Source organism: Agrilus planipennis, unplaced genomic scaffold (assembly GCF_000699045.2).
Source record: "Agrilus planipennis isolate EAB-ADULT unplaced genomic scaffold, Apla_2.0 scaffold36, whole genome shotgun sequence".
Classification (NCBI taxonomy): domain Eukaryota; kingdom Metazoa; phylum Arthropoda; class Insecta; order Coleoptera; family Buprestidae; genus Agrilus; species Agrilus planipennis.
This window is the reverse complement of record NW_020438956.1, coordinates 714,435-720,668: the sequence shown is the minus strand read 5'-3', so window position 1 is coordinate 720,668 and position 6,234 is coordinate 714,435. Positions and strand designations below refer to the sequence as shown.

General features: G+C 28.9%; 1 protein-coding gene across 4 annotated transcripts in view; it reads right to left on the bottom strand.

Annotated features, from left to right (window-relative positions):
* LOC108733999 (alpha-1-macroglobulin-like) overlaps positions 1-6,224 on the bottom strand; it is a 24,792-nt gene extending 18,568 nt beyond the window's left edge. For 3 of the 4 annotated variants that reach the window (XM_025974998.1, XM_025975000.1, XM_025975001.1), the window contains exon 1: positions 5,438-6,223. The gene's annotated coding sequence lies outside the window, so the exon portion shown is untranslated. Of the gene's footprint in view, positions 1-5,437 lie in introns of all 4 variants that reach the window. The other variant, XM_025974999.1, reaches the window with a different exon arrangement.
* Positions 6,225-6,234: the final 10 nt, after the last annotated feature.

Sequence of the window (6,234 nt, the reverse complement as noted above, 5' to 3'; positions counted from 1 at the left end):
ACTTCATATATATATATGTGTGTATGTGTGTGTGTATTATCCTCGTGGGAGAGAAAAGTCGTCTGATATTTCAATTTATTTTTTCATGATGATGTCCAATATCCGAAGGAAATGAAAATCATTTATTTGAATCCTTAATCATACTTGCACCGATCCATCTGTCCAACGTTTCGCCTATAATTTTCGCACACACATCCTCAGCTTTCGCTCCATATGCACGGTCGAAAATGGAAACCTTTTTTTACCTTTGTTTGTTGTAAATTCAATTTCAGCTTCATCATCGATTCGTCGATCGTGTGCAGCAGTGTTACGTAAAATTCGACACGCTTTGGAAGTAATCGCAGCATTTTGTTCAAAACAGCACAACTAGGTGTTAATTGGAAATGTCGCGTAGATATCTATCGTGAAGAGTTGATGTAAATGCCAAATAAATTTGCTTTGTTTCTCTGGCTTCGTTACATTGATGTAGATGTACGAGTACTGTGTGCAAAATGTTTTTTAAAAGTATTTAAATACAAAATGCAACTACTTTTTTGATTTGTTATTTCAAATGTAAAATACAAAATAGATTTCCCTTTTGTATTTCAAATGCTAAATGCAAAATACGTATTTTCAAAATACTTTTTTCAAAAAAATACTTTTTTGTAGTATCTATTTAATTTTCTACATTTACTTAAGTATTAATATTTTCCAAGAAAACCTTGCAGGCATCTTCTCATTGGAGTTTTTCTACACTAACAGTGGTTATCATTATATCACCAGCTCCAAATATTCACATTTTTCTGTTTGAAGTGATTGAGATATATAGTTTTTCTATATTTATGATATAGTTTCTTCAGTTCAGCAACAAATAATTCTTCTATATGTTTCCTTATTTGCCTTTGTTAACCCGTTTTAATTGGAAAAAAGACACTGATGTCAAAATAGTTTGTTTAACGTGAAAGATCAGAGCCGAAATAGGGTCGCAAATAATTGTATTGATGTAAAATCAACATCAATCATTTTATATCAAAATATTTATCACACTATTTTGTTTCTGATATGTTACACATTGTAATAAGAGAAAGAAACGGAATCCATAGTTTCTTTAGCTTTGGATTTATCTAATAAGTGAAGTTTTCCGAATCGTTTTCTAAGAATTTTGGATTATGGGCATTTATTAGCACACCACAACATCTTGTAGTTTTCCAGTTTTACACAGCTGAAGTATATCAATTAGATATTGTTTTGAGGGCTGTTTTGTCGTAATTCACAGAATTTCGTAGTTCCTTGCTAAAGGTACGATAAGCGGTGATTTAGCAGGAGCTGATATCAATTTGGAACTTCAAAATTCCATGGATCATGACGTTGAATCCGGAAAACATTATCGATTCAATATTTTAGATTATCTGTTTCCAAGGAGTTTAGAATTTTTTGGGCTCTCTTCAGTTAAAGAATTAGAAGGTATTCACGGAATGTCTTTGTTTTCTTTTTAAGCTTCTAATACCTTCAATAGCCAATGTGAGCAACTTTCATTCATCATTTTATATAATGATTAATCGGTGATACTAGCAAAACTTTTAACGGTAAAATGTATTTTGCATTTTACAGATAGAAAATACGTTTGGAATAGTATTTCAAATAAAATATCAAATAAATCACATCTCTGGTTTTAACAATTATAAAAAATTATGTACGTAATGTTGGTTTAGTGCATGTACATTCGAAACGTCGCAAATCAGAATTTGACTTAAGCACCAACACCAATTAATTATCAGCTCTTAACTGATCGTGTGCTTATGCACTAAAGCAACACTATAAGCAATAACCTCTGGTTCAATCACAAATTATGAATTATGTAAATGTTTTAGGAATTTATAAGAAGGATGTTTTTGTTTAGTTTTAATACCTTTAAATACTCTGGTGGTTTCAACTGACTATTAAGGACCAAAATTCGAATTCTTACAATATCACCAGGTTTGTAATAACTTCGATCAGTTTCAACAAAATATTTATTATTATTTGGAAATATCAATATGGGGCCCTGACTATGTGAAGTCTGTATGGTTTTATTCAGTTCGATTTGTAAGTGTAAACTTCCATAGTGGACATCTTTTGCCCGGTAACGTAATTTTGGAACAGTTATTTCAAAACAATCATGGGCTAAAATCAAAATATAAAAAAAATGGATCATAGCAAATGCAAAATGTCTTTTACATGTCTAAAATTTCTTTATAAATAGATATCTACCTACGTGTTCTGAGATTTAAAAACGTTACATTAATAATTGCGTCATTGAAAAATTACTTTTCATTGAAAATTTCTTAATTTGAGATATTTGAAATTAATACGGTGGTGGAATTCTACTATAAAATAAAAGAAAAACACTAAATCGTTCCAGCAGTTCATTGTTTAATTTGATTTTATCTGTTTAAATAAAAATAATGAATGAATTAACTTCGTGATATTACTGACCATTCTTCATACGTATATTCAATCACTTTGATAATGTTCAGTGTTAAACATATTCAGCTTTGGTATTACTATCATTATATTATGAATAAAATCGTAGAAAAAAGTGCGATACCATGAGCATTGATAAGATTTTTTTTGACCAAATGAAGATGCGCATCTAATTTTTTCAGGTCATGGACAGCGATTAAAAGTTAAAAAGTTACTGTTGTTATACGTACAATATCTAATAAAATTCTAATAGACTTATAAGTATTAAAATTATTATACACTTATAACAAGCGTTGTAAAATAAATAAAACTAAGTAAGTATGTGAGCATTCAAAATACGAAAAAGAACTTACCATTTTCAATAATATGTCTTTTAATAAAATGCTTTTCTCTTATTTTCAAGTCTACGGAAATTCTAAAGGGGGTAATAGCATCATAAACTGATAAACAAACAGTTTCATTTAATGTTGAAGTTATTGCTTTCGGATATATAAACAAAAATCCCGCTTCTTTTTGCTTATACAACATACTGAAAAGTAACGTTTTTTTTTTCATGCATCTTATCATTTAAAAATATTTACCTTTCGTCAATGGCGCAAACTAAAATGCTGATAACGAATGAAAGGTTGTTGAAATTCATTTTCGCGCGTGAAACTGGTCAATATCTTTCAATGACTGTCTTGTGATATGCTTACAGAAACCAAGTAATAATGATAATAATGTTATGATGGATTTCAATTAATTTTCCGTAATGAACTTTGACATATCCTTTTATCTGGCATTCGAGTTTGTTTATAATCTAGTTGATTACACATAGTTTCCAGTTTCTTGTGTTTTTAGTAATTAGATCTACGTGGTAAATGGGCTGCATAAGTGAAAAAGTTTTTACTCAAAACATCTCTGTACATTCAGTCATGTGGACAGACTACGATGAACCTTTTCAATATTTTGAATTTTTCTTACATAAAGATATGTGGGTTTTATTTGATACCACTTCACAATGGCTTTTATACCATAACCACGCGTCTTAGACACGCACGCATGAGCTGTATGGCCTGTCGTTTCGCACACTTTTTTAATAAACGTAGAATGTCGAAATTTGATGTTTGGTCCATGCACTTACGACCAAATCACAACTAAGTTATACATTTTTTTTCTAGATTTTACGTTTTCAGCTTGTACATTTTGCGAAAATTGAATTTTAAGTTTGGAGAATTGTTTTTTTTATCAATCTACTTCTAATTTTGTCTAAAAGCAAATACTAAGACCATTATTTTGAATGAATCAGACTTATTATAATTTTTTAATATNACATTAACTAAAGCAATAATTCTCTAATCTGGATTATAATCCTTATTACACAAAATCTTTTGACTGAATTTTTAATAAAATGAATTATTTGTTTTTCAGAAACTTTGCATATTTTGCAAATGGAAACCATAATCTTTCTTTTAAAAAATATGAAATATTTACTAACTGTAAATAAGTACCTATGCTATGAATATCTAATGGGAAGTAAGCTAAAGATATAGGTACCTATAAAAATCATTTGTAATATCTACTTCCCTTAGTGTAATAGCAATTACATTATTATAATTTTATTTTTCATACAACACACGTTCAATAAAACTAATATTAGAAAATAAAAATCCAATTGAATGATTCAACGAAATACTCGGCGTACCTATACATATTCCGACCGGACATTTTTATCAATAGTAAACTTATTACTGGTACTATTTGTAAGTATACCCATTCGAATTTTTGAATATTCATATTTTCTCTCAATTCGATATGTTTCGAGTACACCAAAGAAAGTTTTCTCTGTATTAAAAACTGATGCCAAGCGCGTGTGCGTGTTACTAATAAACTCATATAGGCAATGATGACATGCTTATTTGTTGTAATCTACAAAGTACCTAAGTATCATGTTTATTTCGTAATATCAAGGAGACAAATTACTCAGAGTTTCGCTTAAAGGGCAATAAACTAATTAACATAGCGATTGACATGAAAATACAATAAATTAGGAAACTCCTTTTGTATCTATAATTAATTGTAAGATAAGCATTATGTGTACACAATTTGCCATTATATTTTTGTGTGTGAATACAACATCTAAACATATTCAACAAGATACCAAGTGACTTTGAAGCTTTTAAATTTTTTTAGTATTGAATTACAGTAGAATCCGCTTATAATGAAATCGAAGGGAAATGACGAATACGTCATACGAAGCAGGCGTCATACAAAGCATAATCTTAAATAATAAACAACTCTCTATTTTAGTTAGTTAGTTATTTTAGTTATTTAGTTTAATAGAGAGAAAAACCACAAATTCTATATATTTATTAACAGAAAAAGAAAAAGAACGATGAATTGTAATATCAATATACATAAGGGTCAGAAAAATGAGCGAAAATGTTATTATTAAACATTTGGGTCACTATATCCGGAAATGATTTTTTGAGAACCAGTTATAATAAACGATATGTCATTTTAAACGGAGTCATTATATCCAAACTTTCCTACAGAGAATTTAATATGAAAAACAAATTTAACACTGCAATTACTTCATTTTAAGCGGTTGATCTATATAGGCGGAGTCATAATAAATGAATTCCACTGAAATTCAATATAACTTTAGTTCTTGTTAGCAAAACAGAGACAAAATAAGAACTATTATTGTATGAATAAAACAATATAGTAGTTTATCATATATCACACCCCTAATCAATTGGGTCAATCAAGTGTATCTGATAATCTTATACTAAAAAAAGTGTCTTAAAGATATGGTCAAACGTGTTCGTTGAATAAAATAGCGCTTTCAAAGTATTAACGATTAATTAATAAGAATGACTCCGATTTCTAATTAAAAAATACACAGCATGCATTCAAATTTCTGTTGTTTAGTATTTGTAACCCGTTAAATGAATAGATCCTAGTAATGTAAATTTTAGTTTACTTCTTGCTGAAGTCCTAATTTAGTACTTACTTGGCACATACAAGAAACCGATTGCTTTGGGAGTCCGAATAAATTTTCCTAGGATTTTCCAAGAAAACTTTAAATCGCGGTAAATTGTATTCTTTTACGGTGAACACTTTAGTGATATCATTCACTTCTATTTTCCACTTTCCCTAAAAGATATTTGCCTTGTTTGCCTTAAGTTGTTTATTAAACATAAGGCAAAACTTCCACAGGCTATTTCCCGCGTTATACTAACAATAAGAATAGTTTATCCTTTAATAAATAAGTTAATGCGAAAGCTGCTTTATTTCGAAGATACACGGCGGTAAATGTCTTTCACTAAAACCAATTTTGATATTTTCAAAATTTGTAATTTAGCCAAAACTAAAGTAATGTATATTCCACTGGCTTTACTGAATAAGTACAAAAAATTTTTGTTTTTATCTTTTTCTCATCTTTCGATTCCATTTTCTAATACTTATCTGAATTTGAAGTCGTTAGTTTGCATCACTGTAGTGAAAAATGTGGAAGATTTAAATATTGAATAATTGCGGGGTGTAATTCAATTTACGCAATAAAATGTTTATTCAATAAAAAAAGAGAAATATTATGAAGTGGTTTCACCAAAATTATTTATTATGCTCTACAACCGCTTCCATCTATACGATCATTATCAAGAGTATTTATTTGGTAATATTTCAATATTTATTAGTCGGACAGATCAAAACAATTTTCGGGCACAATAAATAATTTTGGTGAACTTACTCCATTATAGATATTCCTTTTTCTTCGTTTTTTTTTTTTTTTAATAAATATTGTTATAG